Source organism: Moschus berezovskii, chromosome 15 (genome assembly GCF_049115385.1).
Source record: "Moschus berezovskii isolate FMDL1 chromosome 15, NW_MosBer_1.0, whole genome shotgun sequence".
Lineage (NCBI taxonomy): Eukaryota > Metazoa > Chordata > Mammalia > Artiodactyla > Moschidae > Moschus > Moschus berezovskii.
The window spans coordinates 68,909,691-68,930,199 of NC_142474.1; the positions used below are offsets into that span (position 1 = coordinate 68,909,691).

At 44.5% G+C, this 20,509-nt stretch overlaps 1 protein-coding gene across 1 annotated transcript in view; it reads left to right on the plus strand.

Moving 5' to 3' along the window:
• Positions 1-1,073: 1,073 nt before the first annotated feature.
• USP6NL (USP6 N-terminal like) overlaps positions 1,074-20,509 on the plus strand; it is a 217,159-nt gene continuing 197,723 nt past the window's right edge. The window contains exon 1 of the mRNA XM_055427518.2: positions 1,074-1,249. The gene's annotated coding sequence lies outside the window, so the exon portion shown is untranslated. The remainder of the gene's footprint in view (positions 1,250-20,509) is intronic.

Genomic DNA, 20,509 nt, shown 5'->3' on the forward strand with positions numbered 1-20,509 from the left:
TGCCCCAACCTGTTCACTTAAAATAAGGGGGAACCCGGGAGTGCAGCTGCTATGAGCTTCATACTCTGTGAATCTGCCTAATGACTAAGACACCTTCTCTGAGTCAGGTTTGTTGAGTTTGGCTCCTGGAGTGCATTGTTTTCTTTCTTTTTTAAGACATGTGAAGTACTTTGATGAGCTAATGTTTGTATTTCATGTTTTCTCATGCCAAACGAGCACTTATTATTATCTACAATTACAAAAGCATTTGGTGTTTTCTGAGCTTCGCTAGCTTCAGATTCCAAGAATGTTTTGCTTTTTATACAATGGAGGGGTTCTGAAGCAGTTGTATGTAAATTAGATTTCTGACAATTTAGTAATGCTTAAAATTCACTGGTGACCCAAAGGAAACTTCTGATGGATTTTTTGGGTGAGAAATAAAATTAGCATTCTGTAATGATAATAGCTACCTTGGTGCTAGACAAAGTGTCATAAGTTGAGATTTCGGGTTAACGTTTTTTTTATTAACTAATTAATGAATTAATTTGTGTGCGGGGGTCTTTGTTGCTGCGCGTGGGCTTTTTCTAGTTTCAAGGAGTGGAGGCTGCTCTCTAGCTGTGCTGTGTGGGCTTCTCATTGTGGTGGCTTTCCTTGCTGCAGAGCACGTGCTCTAGGGTTGCGCTGGCTCAGGAGTCGAGGCACGCAGGCTTAGTTGCCCTATGGCATGTGGAATTGTCCCAGACCAGGGATTGAATCCATGTCTCCTGCATCAGCGGGCAGATTCTTAGCCACTAGACCACCAGGGAAGTCCTGGGTTGGTGCTTTTAGAGAAAGGCCTCCTGTACATGCCTACTGGTTTTGTATCCTCTATGGAGTTCTGTCTTTTCTTCAATTTTTTTTTTCCTCCACCAACTTTTATTTTAATTGGACTATGACTCACAGAACAAGTCAAGCTTGTTAAAAGCCAGACTAAGACATTCAAGGATAGTCCCCAGAACCCCCAGGGCTGGCAAACACCTTGGCTTCAGGGGAAGCCATCCGTTTCCTCAACTGGTCCAACTGGCAAAATGTATTAATAATTATAGTTTGCAGTGCTTGTTAAAGCAGCTGGTGGAGGGAGAGCAGGTTGAACTGCCTTTTTCCTTGGGCTCCAAACAAATGAACCACCTCTCGTTCACCGCCCCATCCTAGGCGCTGGTGCAAAGGCCTTCTCTGGATCTTTAGAAGTCGACCTTGAACATGGGTCCCCGCTGCCTCTGAATGCTCATAGGTGAGTCCCGCCAGGAGGCAGGGGTGCACAGAGCCTGGCCTTCTCCAGACCTGGCACCGGGCTTCCCCTGCTTCCCTGCCCCAAACCGGAGTCCCAGAGTCCTGGTAATCAGTCGGGCTAGTTGTGGTTTTAAGGTGTGGGGAGCCAGCTCCTGGGCTCCCACAAATGAAATGCAGCCTTCTCTTCTTCCTTCCAAGAGGGAGCAGCCAGAACCCTGGTTCAACACGGTTTAGACAGGTACCAGAAAGAACAAAGAACTCTGGGCCTGCTGATCTGGTTTGAAAGCTGCTTGTGCAAGCGGCCAGAGCAGGGCCACCCCCTTATTTCTATGCCCAGCCCTCCTGCAGTCCAGCTCTCCTGACTGGTGTGTGCTGAGGTGAGGCCAGTGAGGCTGCACTTATCTCCACAATCAAGAGCAAGCCTGGAATCTAAAGGGCAGAATCTTTTCCTTCTTGTTCCAAACGTGTGTGTGTGTGTGTGTGTGTGTGTATGTGTAAAAGGAATTGAGAGCGGGGGTGGGGGTGGGATGTGATGAGGGAAGTCTTGCAGGGGAAAGAACCTCATCTCCCACCCACAATGGGAGTGTCTCTGTCCTGTCTGGAGCTGGGCAGTGCATGAATCTGAAGTCAATGCTACTCTACTAACAGAGAAAGAAGCTTTTGAAACAAACTGGCTCAGGCCTCAGTGATGGGAGGCAGAGGTGTTGTTAATAAAAGGAGTGAGATGGTAAAGTTGCCCTGTTTCACGTGGCCCAGAGACCTGGGGCCAAGAGGAGGGAAGATGAACACTCGGGAGCTGGCTCTGGAAAGTGGAGACAGGACGATAGCAGATGGGACTTTGCAGTTTTGTGCCTTTTTAGGAGGTCAAGCTCTATCTGCTCAGTGCCTTCTCCAAGAAGCAGGCTGGGGAGGGCAGCTCAGATGGCGGGATTGAGCACGGGTTGGGGCGTGGAGCCCTGCAGCCTTTTGGGGAAAAGTCAGAACAAAAGCCAAGGCCAGGCCAGTCAAATAACAAGGGTTATTTCACCTTGTTAAATCAACTCTGACCCCAGGATGCTGTGTTGAGAAGGATTCTGAGTCTCTATTGTAGCAGTCTTTCCTGTTCCACCAAGGCTGCCAGGGGCCCAGGAGGTCCTCAAGCTGCAGACCACCCAGCTCATGGAACTGTGCGTCTTTCCTCATCTCTGACATGCATGTGACCCTGGTCACACAGAACTCTGATTCCTGGGGTGGGGGACCCCTTTTGCTATAGGGCAGCCATATAGCTGGGCTGGGAAACAGGGGCAAGCCAGAGCCTGGAAGATTGAATCCAGATCTCTTCCTCGTCAATGGACAAAGAGCTGGTAGCTAAAAGTGGGGCCCCATCTCTGGAAACTCTGGCAGGTTGGGGCAGTTTTTTGACCATTACCCTGGGGGCAGGGGCTTACACCGTGGTGTGTGCACTCCTCCCAGAAAGGCCAGAAGTCTAGAATGGAGGGTGGTCTCTGGACAGCTGACCAGATGCGGTTGCTGACTGCCTTGCCCAGAACCCAGGGGATTTGTTTGGGATTAAATGAACTGAAGCACACCAGTTATGGTAGTGCGGATATATGCTAGGTGCTCCATGAATATTAATTCACTTTCCCTTTCTTTAAAAAAAAAATCTGGCAAAAATATACACAATGTGAAATTTACCATTTTAAACATTAATTTTAAGTCTACAGTCAAGTGGCCTTAAGAATGTTCACACTGTTGTACAACCATTACTACTGTCTGTCTCCAGAACTTTTTGATCTTCCCCAATAAAAACTCTGTCTGCATTAAACACTGCCTCCCCAGCCCCTGGCAACCTCCATTCTCTTTTCTGTCCCTATGATTCTGGTTCTTCCAGGAACTTCATATAAGTAGAATCACACAATATGTCCTTTTATAACTGCTTTATTTCACTTAGCATAGCGTGTGGGCTCAGGTGAGTCCCACTAGGCTTCCACACCCTCCCTGGTTGGACAGTTCCGTAAAGCTGAAGGTTAACAGAAACTCTGAGGGCTCTTCGAAAGGAAGAAGCCACTAAAGGACATGGTATAATTGGAAGTTGTATGTGGAGCACAGTGGGTGATGTGGCTCTGTAAAGGTTATTTATACAAATTTACATGCTCAGATCTATGTGTGAGTCTACGTGTGTAGACCGAGCTCTACAGGAGTTTTGGTGTTTTCTCAGTAGCCGTGAACAGCACTGCCTTCCTGACTTGTCCCCTGGTCCCCATGGTCCCATGGTGGGGAATGGGGGAGGGGGGCGGAGAGCAAGGTTAAGCTTTGCTCTGTCCTGGGAATATTGCTTGTTCCATCTAGGTTGTGACTTACATATTAATAACTCTGTTTCTTGCTGTCCTCAATCTGGTAGGTTGCTCCTCCCCGTGGGGTGCTTGCCCTACATGTGAGCACGTTCTTCCTCGTTCTCTGCAATGGTTCAGACTTAAATGCCACCCTTTGCAGAGAATGTGAATGCTAGGATGAGAAAGCACAGAGTTGTTGGTTATAACTAGTCATTATGCCACTTTCTCAGTAATACCTGCCAGCAATTAGCACTGTGTATGTGTTATTCCCCACATATGGGGGCTGCTGAAATCTCCTTGGTAGAGACAGACTTCAACCGCAGCTGCACTGGTTTTAGAATCAGATCAGTTTAGTGTGTGAGAGCACATTGTGTCACCGGGAAGCCAAAGTCCTTGTGACACAGCTTGAACCACTTAACCTTTGAGTCATTGCAACAGGGGTTGAACCATTGAAACTTGAGGTCATGGCAGCCTTTGTCTGATGGGTATTTTTCTGTTTTCAGTATATTTAAAAAAAAAAAGGAAAGGAAAAAAAGTCACACAAAGCCCTGTGTGAGGAGGACAAACCTTTGGTTTATCCCTTTCTCTGAGGCTGGGAAGAGATAAGATGGAGCTCTCCAGAAGAGGCTTCTATGCACAGGCCAGCTCTGCTGTGGTCCTTGGGCTGCTCTCATTTTGTTGATAGTCCCATCCTAGCTGGCATTCCATTCCCAAGTTGGGGTCATCTCTCAACCTGTGGGATATTGCAAGAGAATTCCCCACCAGCTCACAGTATATCTTCTCTCCCCTCTTTATTCTCCCTAGTCTCTGCCCTTAGGAAGTTTGCAGACACACAGGAGATCATTATGGTAATGGGGGAGATGAATGCAGGAATGCAGGAGAGCCAGATGGAGAGCCCAGCCCAGGGGACGGGAGCAAGGCAGGCATTTAAAGGAGGTGACAGGGGTGAGGGCAAAACAGAGAGTACTTCTCAAGTCCTGATGCTCCCTACCGTGAAGAGGACGCTTTGGTAGTGTAATACTCCTAGTCTCCTCCTGCCATGTAGCTTAGAGGAAGAGGAACTCCTTATGTTTGGAAAGAGATACTGGGTTTGCAGGGTTCAGATATGTCCTCTCCTTTTTTTAGAGAATCAGACTGTCTGCAGAGAAGGCAGGTCTTCTCTGCCCTTCCCTGCTGTCGATATTCCAGGGGCAAGACCCCCCACACAGGGAGGTGTGCTCTGACATCGCACAGCCTGTTACTGGTGGGGGCAGGTCTATTTGAACCTGGTGATAGGGTTCAGAAGCCACTTGTTTGCAGATAATGTAAGCCACATTCTCCGAGGTCTATTTTATCTGTTGTAAAGGCATTATTTCGGTTTCCATCTGCTTGGCTGCTTTGACTTATTTCTTAAAGACTCAGAGCTTAGATAGTGAAGAAGGGTGCCATTTGGGGGGCCATGTTGAATTCTAGTAGTGACAGTTCAGCCCTAAACCCTGATCATTTAAAGAAAAAGGAAGCTGAGAGCACACTCTATCGTCAAAGTGGCTGTCTGTGAAGTATGTGGGGGTGCGCTGTGCAGACACAGGGAACAGAAACCCAGAGCTCAGAGTGGAGAAGGATTATCACGCAAAGACTGGAACATACCAGTGTGGCTGGAACATTGTGACCAAGGAAGGAATAATTGAGCAAATGCCCAAAAAGTTACCCGACCAGACCACGCAGGCTTTGCAGGTTAAGGAAGAAGAGTTTGAATTTTATTCTAAAAGTGATGGGTAGTCAGTGAAGGTCTTAAAAGAACAACGATATAGTCTTATTTACACTTCAAGTCATTCTTTGGAATGGTCTGTGGACTGGGTGATGACAATAGGAGAATTGAGATGAATCCTAAATCTGGCTTGATGCGTGGAGGGATGTGCCATTTATAGAGCTGCTGAAGACCAGGAGAAAATTATCAAGGAGGAGTATGGGGAAGGTAATTAAATTTCAGTTGTTCTGAGACTTCTCAGGGGCAATGTCAGATCAGCAGTTGGATATCGGCTCTGTAACTCAGAGGATCTAGAGGAACCCAATATTTAGAGGGGTGTGTGTGTGTGTGTGTGTGTGTGCGCACGCGTGCGCGCATGTGTGTGTGTATACAACACAACAGAGACAAATGAAAACATCCCTAGCCAAGTCACGTCATCCTGCCTGGACACTCACTGACAAGGAACAAAACACCATTTTTTTTAAATTTAAGTTTTTATTTTTATTTAGCAAGGTTTGGGGCTGGATAATACAGACAACATCCCTTGGAAAATTCTGTATAGAAAACTTAGCATTATAAAGAACTATCACATGATTTTATTTGGGGGAAATTCTCAAAACTTCCAGTGTATTTTTTCTTCTCCACACAATAACTAGTTGTCAATCATTTTCCTGTTGAGGGCAAAGAATTCAGAGGACTTTTTATTCATTACAATTGATGTCTTTTGCCAAAGGACCCCTTAATTAATGTTTATATGGGGCACATAGATTTTTCAAAGACATCTGGCCCTTCCTAACACACACAGCTGTGTTTGAGAGCCTGATTTTTCACCCAGCCAAAGGGCCCCACAGGGATCCACTATTCATCTAACCTCTGCCTCTCCACATTTTTCATAATGGAGCCACTTTCCTGCAATGCTCCTGCTGGCTGAAACCCATTCATCTCCATGAAAGGGGCTGCCGATATTTAAAGTTCATTTCAGGAAGGTTTCATAATAAGAACTGGGGAAAATAACATAATCTCATTTTAAAACATTTCCTTCCTCTGTTCTGCTGATGGAATCAAACAATTCAGAGTTCCATCTGTCCTGTAACAGGTCCAGATTGCCTGATGTGGTTTTGAAGTTGTTTGTTTGCTTTGTTTCAGGGCACCTCTGGTGGGATTCCCTCCCCTCCTTGCTGTATTCATACTGTGCCATTTGATCCTAGGATTTGCAATTCCAGGAGCAAAAGTAACGAGCCAGCCTTGTAGGAAAATGTCACTCACCCCCAACATGGTCAGAATGCAGGGCTGGTGAGGGATGTCAGACTCTAAAAGGCAGAGTGGTTTTTTACTTAAATGAACATTTTTTTTTCCCTCAAATTTTCTTTATTTATTTTTGGCTGTGTTGGGTCTTTATTGCTGTGAGGGCTTTTCTCTAGTTGGAAAGAGTGGGGGCTAATCTTTAGCTGTGCACGAGCTTCTCATTGCAAGGGTTTCTCTTGTCATGGAGCACAAGCTCTTGGCATACAGGCTTCAGCAGTTGCATCTCCTGGGCTCTAGAGTGAATGTTCAGAAATTGTGGTGCATGGGCTTAGTTGCCCTGCGGCATGTGGGATCTTCCTGGATCAGGGCTTGAACCTGCATCTCCTGCATTAGCAGGCAGATTCTTTACCACTGAGCCACCAGGGAAGCCCAAGGAACATTTTTTAAATCAGCATAAAAACACAGTATCATCAAATAAGACAACAGCAATAATAATCCAAATGTGAGTCTATACGTAATGTGCTGACAGGCTGCATGGTATGTTCATCGTTTTCCCTTCCCTAGGCCTCTGAACAACCAAGGCATTGTAAAATACTACAGCCCTCACAGAGAGACCCTTCTCTGTTGTGAGCTCAGTCCTCGATGAAGGTGGGATGGTACTACCTTCTACAGTTTTGCCCGACTCTTCCTTTCTTGAGTTTCTGATCTGTCCATTCCCTTTAACCTTGAGGACTGGCAAACCTCTTCTGTAAAGGGCCATGTCTTATTGGTTTAGGCAACTATAAAATACCACAGACCGGTGACTTGTAAAGAGAAATTTGCTTCTTACAATTCTGGTTACCAGGACATTCAAGATCAGGGCACCAGCAGATCCAATGTCTGGTGAAGGCCCACTTTCTTGTCTGTGCCTTCTATTTTAACTTCACATAGTGTAGCAGAGGGGTAAGGGAGCTCTCTGGGGTCTCTTTCATAAGGACACGAATCCCCTTCATGAGAGCTCCACCCTCATGACCTATTCACCCCCAAAGACTTCACATCCTAATACATCACATTGGGTATCAGGTTTCAACATAAGAGTGTTGGAAAGATACAAGCATTCAGACCAATACAGGCCAGATGGTAAATATTTTAGGCCTTGCAGATCACACATCCCTTTCACAATGACCCAGTTCTGTCTCATAGCATGAGAGCACCCCCAACAAAGGGTGATCCAACAAGATTATATATGGACGTTGAAATTCGAATTTCAGATATATTTCACATATCATGAAATAGTATTCTTTTGATTTTTAGAAAACCATTTAAAAATGTAAAAGGCATTTTTGGCCCATGGGTTGTACAAAAACATGTACAGGTTGTGGGCAGGACAGGTTTGACCTGTGGGCTGTGGTTTGCCAACTCCTATCAAGTCTGTTGCTTTTGTGCTAATATTCCTCCTGGCCACTAGGGGCACATGACTTTCTCTTTACTCTGATCAAAATTCCTTCTCTATAAAAGCAAGGATGAGAGAGTTTCTATCAGATTGGAGTTGACAGGTGGAAGGATCCTTCTTATTTTAATTTTTTAACTCATTATCCTCAGTAACGTGGTGAGCCTCACCCTATCAGTTCAAGGCCCAAATAGAACAAAAGGTTGATTTCCCCTGAGCATGGAGACTTCCTCCTGCCTGAAAGTCTTTGGACTAGGACATTTGCTTTTTTTCTCTCTTTAGACTCAAAGTAAATCTTTGACTCTTCCTGGGTCTTAAGTCTATTGGACTTGAGACTGGACTACATCATCTGCTCCCCTGGGTCTCAGGCCTTCAGGCTGGGATTGCAATTATAATCTCAGCTCTCCTGGGTTTCCAGCTTGCTGCGTGATCCTTCAGGTATTAGGACTTACATGCCCCCAGAAACGCATGAACCTATTCCTTATAATAGATCTCTCTATATATTTACACATCCTACTTGTTCTGTTTCTTTGGAGAACCATAACTAATACAATCCCTTCCCATTCTAATTATCTGTAGCAATCTGATCTTTCAGTTCCGTGAAAGCACTGAGTCCCTTCCCTCTGTGAGGACCCTCCCTCCCTCCTTCATGTACTGGCTAAGGCCTAATCTACCTCAGGCCTCAGCTTAAGCATTATTTCCTTAAGAAAGCCTGACCCCTTGGCATCTTCACTCCCACTGCTAGACCAGCTCTCTCTAAACTTTTTTCCTAATACTTACCATAGTGTGAAGTGTTAGTTGCTAAGTTGTCTCCAACTCTTTGCAACCCCTTAGATTGTAAACTGGCCAGGTTTCTCTGTCCTTGAATTTTCAGCAAGAATACTGAAGTGGGTTGCCATTTCCTTCTCCAGGAGAGCCTCCTGATGCAGGAATCGAACCCGAGCCTCTTGCATTGCAGGCAGATTCTTTACCATCTGAACCACTAGGAACGCCTAGTTCTTACCATAACTGTAATTTAAATGTTTATTTGTGAATTTTCTTGTTTAATGCCTTGTGCCTTCCAGGACAGGGCACGTCCTAAGGGCAGGGACCACGCCTATTTTGTTCAACACTATGGTCCCAGCACGTGGACGTGGCCATGTACGAATTGATGAAATGATTGAGTGGACTCCTGTGCCCATGGCTGGTAGTGTTCCGGAACTGATTATGTTCTGCAGAAGACAACAAATGTGTCAGGGCAAGGTAAAGAAATAAACAACCTGCCTGCCTTCATCTGTGTCAAGAAGTCTAGATCCTGAAGAGAAAGATGTTTTTTTCTTCTAGTTAGAAATATCACTATTGCTCAGTCATAATTAAGATGAAAATCAATCTTATTAAGGCAACAAGGTATTTTCCGGTTGGATAATTTTATTTGTTGTAGTTTTTAAAGTGTGTGTGTATAGCTAGGTGATAATACATGACTAAGAGTCAGGATAGATGAAATTTTAATGTTTGCTTATTCAGTTTTATCCATCTTCCACTTTCTATAATGACTTCCGTGTGGGGATAAGCATGATTCATAACTCATGTTTTTAAGTTAAAAATGTATAAATTGTAGCTCCTCAGTCTGCCTCATTTGTTTCAGTTTACAGAGACTTCCTCTGAAATCAGGTTGTCTTTGATTACTGAGGCCTTCCTGAACAGAGGGCAAAATGGAACTGAACTCCCTGATGCTGGGTTTCCCCAGAGAAAGACTTTGCAATTCCCTCTTTCCATCTTTTCTGTCTACCTTCTTCCTCCCACACATTGACTTGACTGGTTTCCATCAAAGATTTGGAGTGGGATATTTCTTTTATTCCCTTCAGTTCAGTTCAGTTCAGTCACTCAGTCGTGTCCGACTCTTTGCGACCCCATGAATCACAGCACGCCAGGCCTCCCTGTCCATCACCAACTCCCGGAGTTCACTCAAACTCATGTCCATTGAGTCGGTGATGCCATCCAGCCATCTCATTCTCTGTCGTCCCCGTCTCCTCCCACCCCCAATCCCTCCCACCATCAGACTCTTTTCCAGTGAGTCAGCTCGTCGCATGAGGTGGCCAAAGTATTGGAGTTTCAGCCTTAGCATCAGTCCTTCCAATGAACACCCAGGATTGATCTCCTTCAGAATGGACTGGTTGGATCTCCTTGCAGTCCAAGGGACTCTCAAGAGTCTTCTCCAGCACCACAGTTCAAAAGCATCAATTCTTCGGTGATCAGCTTTCTTCACAGTCCAACTCTCACATCCATACATGACCACAGGAAAAACCATAGCCTTGACCAGACAGACCTCGGTTGGCAAAGTAATGTCTCTGCTTTTTAATATGCTATCTAGGTTGGTCATAACTTTCCTTCCAAGGAGTAAGCGTCTTCTAATTTCCTGGCTGCAATCAGCATCTGCAGTGATTTTGGAGCCCATAAAAATAAAGTCTGACACTGTTTCCACTGTCTCCCCATCTATTTCCCATGAAGTGATGGGACCAGATGCCATGATCTTCATTTTCTGAATGTTGAGCTTCAAGCCAAACTTTTCACTCTCCTCTTTCACTTTCATCCCTTACTGTGTGCTAAGTTCTATTTACAGTTTTCCAAAGAACATAACATGAAATCAAAAGAAGAAAAAGTTTCCAAAATAGTGGTGAAGATTTTTATAATAGTAAAAGTATGAACGTGTTAGTCACTCAGTCAGGTCCAGCTCTTTGCAGACTCCATAGACTGTAGCCTTCCAGGCTCGTCTGTCTATGGAATTCTCCAGACAATAATAATGGAGTGGGTTGCCATTCCCTTTTCCAGGGGATCTTCCCAACCCAAGGATTGAATCTGGGTCTCCTGCATTGCAGGCAGATTCTTTACCATCTGAGCCATCAGAGATATTTTGATAATATGCAAGGCCATTAAATAATAAATCAGTTAACAGACTTGATTTTGAAAAAATTTTATTGAAGTAAGGCTGATTTACAGTGTCGTGTTTATATCTGCGGTACAGCAAAGTGATTCAGGTACATATACCCTTTTTCATATCCTTTTCCATTATGGTTTATCTCAGAATATTGAATATATTTCCCTGTGCTTGTTGTTTATCCATCTTATATATTAATACAATAGGTTGCATCTGCTCATCCCAAACTCCCAATCCTTCCCCCCACCCCCTTGGCAACCATAAGCCTGTTCTCTATGGACAGACGTGTTTTTGAGTGTCTTCTTGGAGATCTGTGCTGTAGTAGACATTCAAGAGAAATAGAAGTACACAGTTATCTATTTGCTCCCTACCTAATATAGTATGCATTGGACATTTACCTTAAGCAATGTGGAAGATTGTGTTGGAGCTGGAAAGTCCCGTGTGCTGAAGTGGGGTGTGTCTGGAGGAAAGGAAAGGAGAGAGCCAGTTAGGAATTGTGTCCTCTGGTGTGAGTTGCTGAGCACCTGAGTGCCCACACTTGAGAGGTGACAGAGCCTCACTAAGCTCGTCCCTTGCTGGGCTTCTTCTGCACAGCTGCCCTGAATGCTGTTTCTCTGAGTATTTCATGGCCGACTCCCTCATCTTCTTCAAGTCGTTATGCAAGTATCACTGTCTCAATGAAACCTCATTATTTGCTATATTCTGAATTTTGTATTTGGTGTCTCCCCCAAAATTGTATGGTGAAACCCTAATCTACAATTGTGATAGTTTTAGGAGATGGGGACCTTGGGAAGTGATGAGGTCATGAGGGTGGGGCCCTCATAAGTGGGATTGTTGTTTAGTTGATCAGTCGTGTCTGACTCTTTTGCGACCCCATGGACTAAAGCCCACATGGCTCCTCTGTCCATGGGATTTCCCAGGCAAGAACATTGGAGTGGGTTGCCATTCCCTCCTCCAGGGGATCTTCCCAACCCAGAGATTGAACCTGAGTCTCCTGCATTGCAGGTGGATTCTTTACCACTGAGCCACTGGGGAAACCCCTGTGAGTGGGATTATCACCCTTATAAAAGAGATATATATTAGTTATGTTTGCACCCCTGCTCCCCACAGAATATCTGCTCTTTGAGGGCTTATCTGTATTATTCATTGATGTATCTTAAGTGCCCAGAAAAAGCACCTGCACAGATACTCCATCAGTTTGTGTTGAACAAACTCACGGCAGGGTCACGTACTCTTAGCTAATTTGCTTTTGTGTTCCTCTTGCCTGGAGAATCCCAGGGACGGGGGAGCCTGGTGGGCTTCCGTCTATGGGGTCACATAGAGTCGGACACGACTGAAGTGACTTAGCAGCAGCAGCAGCAGAACATCACTGCATTGAAAGTGGTAAATAATTTACCTTCCAACACCTGTTAGTTGATGCTTATTCTTTTCATCTCCTGGTTTTTAAGTAGCTGAGAGGGAATCACCGAGGCGGTAACTTCACTGAGAGTGGAAATGCTCTATTTGCATGCTAGGAGCAAGTGGTACTCTTTCTGGATGTATATGGCTCGGACTCCGGGTGCTAAAGACAAGGCATAAGTGGGGGCAGCAAGACGTAGGCTGGACTGGAATCAGTCATAGGACCTTAGATCAGTCATAGGAAGCACCTTCCTGGCACGATGCCCCAGGGGCAAAGATGCATGATAAGACAGAGCATTGGTGAGCAGACCAGCTCCTGGATGGTGGGGACCAAGGAGAAGCAGGAGGGAGGGCTGGATGCTGAGAACAGGGAAAGCTGGGCAAAGAGCTTTGGCATTTTGTGATGAGCCACAAGGAGACAGGGAGTGGCCCAAAGAGAGCTTATTTTGGAAGAGACGTGGAGTTGCACAAGCCAGTCTGCAAAGTGGAGTCAGAGAAGGGCAGAGCCATCTGCCTCTAAGTTATTACACATGAGAAGCCAGAAAGAGGTGCAGTAGTACTGGGGTCACCTCAAAGAGATTTTGAAAGAAGCAACCGAAGTTCTTCCAGTTTTTATTATGAAAAATTTCAAACGTACAGAAACATTTGAAATATAGTGTATTACTATACATACACGTGTATACACACATTGCCTGGACTCAGCAACTGAAACAACAAAATTTTTTTAAAATTTTGTTTTATTTTTAATTGAAGGATAATTACTTTACAATATTGTGATGATTTCTGCCATACATCAACATGAATCATCCACAGGCATACACATGCCTACCACGCTCCTCTGTCCATGGGATTTTCCAGCCAAGAGTACTGGAGTGGGTTGCCATTTCCTTCTCCAGAGGATCTTCCCAACCCAGGGATTGAACCCAGGTCTCGCGCAAGGTAGGCAGACGCCTTACCGTCTGAGCCACCAGGGAAGTCCTAGAATTTTAAGTGGGTTTTATTTCATTTACCAAGAGCCAACAAATGGGTTACAGTAGGGACACTGTATACACAGAAGAATATTTTTCCAGTTGTTGCAATAAGACCTTTGATTCAATATGTGATCACATTGCCTCATTATAATCTCAATGAGTCAAGACTGTAATACTACTTTTAGGAAACTTAGTTTTTGAATGTGAACCTCTATGTGAAGTCACAATTCATTAAATTAATGAGGAAGGCAATGTGATGCTGTTTGGTTCAGAGCATCTGTGATTGTAATCTCTGCCAGCAAAATATTTTTTAAATGTTCCTGTTAGCTGGGTTGAGATGGAAAATATTGTTTTGTTCCCCTCTAAAGAAAATAAAAGCTTGTGCAGTTATTTTTTATGCCAAACATTCTCTGAGGATAAAGGGCTCATTCATGCTTCAGTATTTTCACCTCTCATGTAGGAAAATGAAAAAGTAAAAGAGTGAAGTATGAAGGTGAAAATACTGAGGAAAACGAGACTTAGCAACTTAGCAACTCCAAAAACTTGGAGGGTTTTTTCTTTTTTTAAATCAGGTTTCTTCCTTTCCCCAGTCTTCTGGTTTAGGTTGTTTTTGTTGCTGTTTATCTGTTTTTGTTTTTTTCCAGTCTTTTCATCTGAAAAGGGTTACTTTCTGTGCCCATCAATTCATAGATCACCTTTGTCACCAGTTCTCTTGTGGGTGACTTGTTAAAGAGCCAATTCAGTACATTCAAAGTAGTCTGGTGTATCTGTTCTAAAACCACAGGTCTGCAGACTCACTGAGACTGAGGTTCTTTGAATTCTCTGTGTAGTACATCAAACTCCCTTGGAGGTGAGTCAAGGAAAACGGTCTGTCGGTGAGTTCTGAAACTACAGGTTATAGAGTTACAGCGAGGACCTACTGGGGAAGTTCCCACAGTGGCGGTTCTTAGTCCCGTGTCTTCCTCATTCTGCGGAGGGTGGGTCAGTGGTCTGGGGTACCACTGCTTAGAATAGATTGCTGGGGCCACCCATCCAACAGACATAGATGTCAAACATCCAGTCAGTGCTGAGGGAGAGGGTGTGCGGGCGAGAAGGAAGTGGGTAATTTTGCTTCGTTCCCTGGGAAGAAGCTCCATCCTTCTCAGCAGTCAGCTCTATTTATTTGTCTGGCTCATGAAGACAGATGCTCTGTTCATTCCCCTCATTCTTTTTCTGCTTTAATTTTTTAAAAAATTTTATTGAAATATAGTTGACTTACCATGTTGTGTTAGTTTTAGGTGCACAGCGAAGTGATTCAGATAAATGCATATGTATATATATTCTTTTTAAGATTCTTTTCCATTATAGGATATACAAGATATTGATCATAGTTCACTGTGCTACCTGCAGGTCCTTGCTGGTTATTTTATATAGAGCAGTGTGAATATTTTAATAAAAACTCTTAATTTATCCCTCCCCACCCTCTTTCCCCTTTGGTAACAAGTTTCTTTTTTTTTTTTCTTTTTTAAAAAGTTAATTAATTTTTGGCTGCCCTGGATCTTCACTGCTGCACACGGGCTTCTCTCTAGTCGTGGTGAGCAGAGGCTTCTCTCTAATTGTGGCACATGGGCTTCTCATCAAGGTGGCTTCTCTTATTGTGGAGCACGGGCTCTGGAGCATTGGCTCACTAGTTATGGCTCAAAGGCTTAGATGTCCAGACCCATGTCCCCTGCATTGGCAGGCAGATTCTTAACCACTGGACCACCAGGGAAGTCTGGTAACCATAAGTTTTTTTTTTTTTTCTATATTTGTAAGTTTATTTTTGTTTTGTAAGTTCACTTGCATTCCTCATTCTTTTAAAATCCATTTTTTACTTGCACAAGAAACCCATGAATATATTCTCATTGTAAGAGAAAATTCTATATAGATAAAGACAAAAATCCCTCTGAATTCCCCACTCCCCAACCTACTTCCTCCCCTAGACATAATTACTGGTATCAGTTATGGTTTGGTATAAATGTCCAGATTTTCTTCTTTTCATTTGAGTGATCATATTTACATAGAGAAATAGATAATTTAGTGTATGTATTTGCATGAACAATGTTATATAGCCTTCCTCAACTTCAGTTTGCCGTCAGTGTTATGTCTTTGACATCGTGACATAAGACTATTGATGTGGTCTTTTCCATATGAATTTACTTCGTTTATTTATTTTTTGCTGCTACAGTGTATTCCATGGATGTGCAAAGATTTAACTAGTATCTCTAATGATAGCTTTTTAAGTTGTTTCCTTTTTTATTTTTTTCAAATTTTAGACACTGCTGTAATAAACATTCTTTGCTTCTTTTGTGCATACACTTGAATAACTCTCTAGGACAGATGGAAACTGGGACAGACATCCAGAAGTGAATTGCTGGCTGAAAGGCATGGACATTTCCTAAAGATAGATCCTGTCAAATTCCCACCCCCTAAAGTGTTATCAGTAGACTGCCAGTGTATGGAAGAGAATCTATTTCTCTACCTTAGCTATGGACAACCTTGAATTTTTACCACTCTGTTTTGCAAAGATGTAGTATTTCACTGTCATAATTATAATCGGTGTTTCATGAGAATTAGTGGCCACTGAACACATTTATTGGCTAGATGCTTTCCATCTTCTTGTTCCCTCATTAAGATGCCTTAGATGTTTCTTTTCACAAACGTGCATAATTATGGGAAGACGTGTGTTATTTGGAGGGGTTGAAATGAGAAGCTTCAATCTGGGACTCAGCCCCTCTCTTCAGGTGCATTATCTGTGTGTGGGGTCTGGACTGTGGTGGGATCAGGCTTCTACCTGTGATCTAAAAAGGTTTGGAAAGCTTGTAGTTATTAACTAGCAAATCTGATGACTTTTAAAGACAAAATTCTCTTTTCCTCTGGGGGCTTCATAACACCAAGTCAGGTTTGATACTCACCCCTATCCTTTTACAAGGCCTGATTGTAAACTACAGTCAGCGGGTCAGCTGAGATGTTCTGGCCCCTGTTCATCCGCTTCTGAGTGGTTTTCACTCATCTTCAGAAATACGAAGGGCTTTGCTGGGGCCTCCTTATCCCCGGGAGCAGATTTAAAGATTCTCCTGATGCATTTGATCCTCTCACTTGTCAGGACTCCCTTTTTGTGCCCTTCCCTCCTTGACTCCAATCCACATGTGTTAACCTCACTAGGATCCTCCTCTTCCCCACCCCCACCCGTCACAGACATCCTAGGATCTACCTGAGGACCCTTAGCCCAGTGGAAGGCTTCAGAAACACCTTGGACTTAAAGGCATGGGTGGGGCTGCCGGCGACAGCTGCTCTGTTGTGTTCCCCTCACCTGTCCCTCTCTCTCTGCTTCGCTGGCCTCTGCTGGCCACACCCTCACCGCTTGCCCTCTGCCCCTCCTCCAGCCCAGCTGTTTATCCATAATTTCCTCGCTCCTGGCAGCAATCTCATCCCACAGCCTGCTCTGCTGATTTCTTCCAAGAGACATGGGCAGCGTCTGCAATTGAACCCAAGGTCCCTGGGAAACTCGACAGCCGCTCACCCCCACATGCTTTCTCCTGGCTCCCCACCCCGAAAATGCACTGACATGGACCAGATGAATGCTTCAGTGGCCAGCCACTGGCACGTTTTCAAGTTCCCACCTGCTGTCATTTTGTCTTGAACCTGTTTATCCAGGTGAATTCTGCTTACCTTAGAAGGTGAGGTCTTGAGAACAAGAGAGAGACCAGTTCTATGCAATTCCCTCTGCACAGAGCTTAGTCCAGAACCACAAGCACTTAGGTATTTAATAAATGCTTTCTGGTGGTGGAATACTACAGGAAATCTTTTCTTTAATTGTGTATATCTTGGATTTCTTGGACTTATGAACTAGGTGGAAAGTAGGTGGAGTAAGGGTGAGATGGTGGTGATTATGTTTTAAAACTTTTCCCAGGGCTCAAACTTCTAATTTGCATATACATGATTGCATAGACACGCATAGAATGTCTGATTTGACAGACATTCTGATTGCCTGGTTCTGGAAAAGTGAAGTGTGTTCACTTTATGCCTTACATTTCAAATATGAAGCATTTTCATGGGCTTCCCAGGTGGCTCCGTGGTAAAGAATCTGACTGCCTATGCAGGAGATTCAGGTTCAGTCCTTGGCTCAGGGAGATCCCCTGCAGAAGGACATGGCAACCCACTCCAGTATTTTTGCCTGGAGAATCCCATGGACAGAGGAGCCTGGCAGGCTACAGTCTGTGGGGTTGCGAAGAGTCGGACACGACTGAGTGATTGGGCACATACACACAAAACATATTCAAAAAGCCAAGTCACGTTCAGTGCCCAAAGGAGCTGCCGTACACAAATCTGAACAAATGCGAGTGAAGTCACCCCATTCTTGGCCTCGAGTGGGTGTACTTCTGCTTTGGAGACTTGTTGTACCAAAGCAAATAAAACAGGAAGAGCAGGCTGAGGAGGGAGGAGATGTACTATACTTATATATGATTCATGTTACTGTGCAGCAGAAACCAACACCACATGGTAAAGCAATTATACTCTAATTAAAAATAAATTTACAAAATACAGAAAAAAGCCCCACGAAGGGCGAAGAGCATTTCCCCATCCCCACTCCCCACCCCCACCCGCAGACTGTCTTAGGCAGCCAGGACACCTTCCTTTATGTCCAATTTTTCATTTTTATTTATTTATTTAAATTGTAAATTTTATTAGAAAACCAATTTTTCATTTTAAATAATAAACTTCTACAGTTTAAATAATTTTTTAAAAATTTACACAATTTAAAGTTTTAACTGTGACTCATTTGTTGTGGGGAGGGATGTGGGTATGTCTATTGTATTATTTGAAGACTAGATAAATTAGAGGAGGTCTATAGGATTTGGGCTGCCCAGGTGGCGCTAGTGGTAGAATCCCCCTGGGTTCTTCCCAGGTGGCAGAACCCACCTGCCAGCAGGAGAATTAAGAGATGCAGGTTCAATCCCCGGATCAAGAAGATCCCCTGGAGGAGTGCATGGCAACCCACTCCTGTATTCTTGCCTGGAGAATTCCACAGACAGAGGGTCCATGGGGTCGCAAAGAGTCAGACACGACTGAAGTGATGTAGCATGCACCCATAGGATTTGGAATCAAGAAAGTTAAGAGTTTTTGTTGTTTGTTCTAGTTTAGGCAACTTAACCTTTCTAAGTTTTGACTCTCTTACAATAAAACAGGTGTAATGTTTTTTAGAAAAGCCTATGAGCAGACTATTATAATAGCTCTCATAGCTTTAAGTTTAAGGCATCATCAGAGTGTCACCCCAACAATTAACCTGGGCCTGTTTGATAAGACCTAGATCTGGGCCCTGATGCATTCTAATCTTGGCCTAACCCAGTGACTCACTATGTGACCCAGAGATGGTTGGTTTCCCCATTCAACTTTTAGAATTGTGAGATGGCAACCCTAACATCAACCAGGTTACTGTCTGCCACCCTGATCTACTCAGAATAAAAAGCTGCTACATGAATGCAGAATAGAAAATGAGCTCTGTGTTGAAAGGACTTGCCACCAGACCACATGTCACAGCTAAAAACAAGTGCTCAGGATTTCCTGCCTCATGGTCTAGTGCCCAGGCCAGATGTTTGGTGAGAGAGGAAGTAGAAGTGACCCACTCCAGAACTGTCTGCTCTCACAAGCTGCCAGTTGGCCTGGCATCAAGGGACTTTCCCAGTAACTTAGTGAAGATGGTTTCTGCTTGGCTCCATCCATGAATAGCCTTCTGGTGAGGACCAGGGACACTGCTGCCCAGGAGCTGGATGCTTGAGGGAGCTCGTGCCAGTCCCGTAACCCTGCTCAGCCCCTGTGTGTATTCCCAAGGCCCCTGATTTCCTGGGCTTGTCATCAGAGCAAGGCACAGGGCCCTCCAAGAAGGACCACTTTGGCGGATGGGAAGGGGCAGGGTCCCACTTGAGCCTGTTGCGAACAGAGCTGGGATAGGAAATCCACCTGGAAGAGGAGAGGGAGCAGGGAAGACGGAGGTAGAAGGGTCTGTGTTGTTGAGGCCAGGAGAAAGAAAGTGCGCTCTCCTGTTTCTTTCAACTTAATTTTTATTTCAAAATTCTTTTCCTGTCTCTCTGTCCTGTGCTGTGTTTTCCACTCTGCTTTCTGATGTCCTGACTCTCAGCTTTGGTGCATATAATCTGCTGTCAGCCTTGCCCTCTGTTTGTTTCCCACAATTGCCACATGGACCCAGGCTTTTTTTCCTCTCTTTCGCTTTGCCTTCCTGCAGTTTCCAGAACACACTTTAGAGACAGCAGGCTTCTCAGGTATTGGGTGAAATCCCTTTTCTGATTTTTTTTGTAGGAACATACTTTTCCTTCCTCCTGGGAACTCTCTTGATCCCGCTCTGGTTTCTCCCAGCCTCACAGTTTGCTTCCTCCTGTGCTGGCTTCTTCCTTTTCCTCCTTTCTCCTCACGGCCAGCTGTGTTTTGGTAACAGCCTTATGAAGATACAACTCACGTATCATACCATTCTCCCACTTAAAACGCACAATTCAGGGACTTGCCTGGTCATCCGGTGGTTACAACTTTGCCTTCCAGTGCTGGGGGTGCGTGTTTGATCCCTGATTGGTAGCTAAGATCCCACATGCCTCCAGGCCAAAACTCCAAAACATGAAACAGAAGCAATATTGCAACAAATTCAATACAGACTAAAAATGCTCCCATAGAAAAATAAAATCTTAAAAAAAAAAAAGCAAACAATTCAGTGGTTTTTGGTATAGGCACAGAACTGCATACCCCTCACCTCCCAAAGAAACCCTGCATTCATCAGCAACCACTCCCCACACCCCCACCCCCAGCCCCTGGCAACCAGTATTCTGCTTTCTGTCTCTATGAACGTGCCTGTTCGGGACACTTCATATAAATAGAATCACCCTGTGACATTTCATCTTTGTGGCTTCTTTCACTCAGCCTGGTGTTTCCAAGGTTCGTGCACGTCATAGCACCTGTCAGTCCCTGTCCTTCTTTATCGCTGAGACCCAGAGATTTCGGGCATCCATGTAGCGTGCATAAGGCTGGGGCAGGGTCAGACGTGATCAGAGGAACATGCATAGAGCGGAAAAGAACGCAAAGCGATAGGGTATTGAAATACAGTGTGGCGCTTTGGCCAAAAATAGTGCTAAAATCATATTGAGGACCATCAAATAATCCTGGCAGAAGACGTGAAGTAAAACTCCATAATTCAGGAAGGGCCCAGTCTAGAAAACTCCTTCCGTGCACATCTCAATGCTC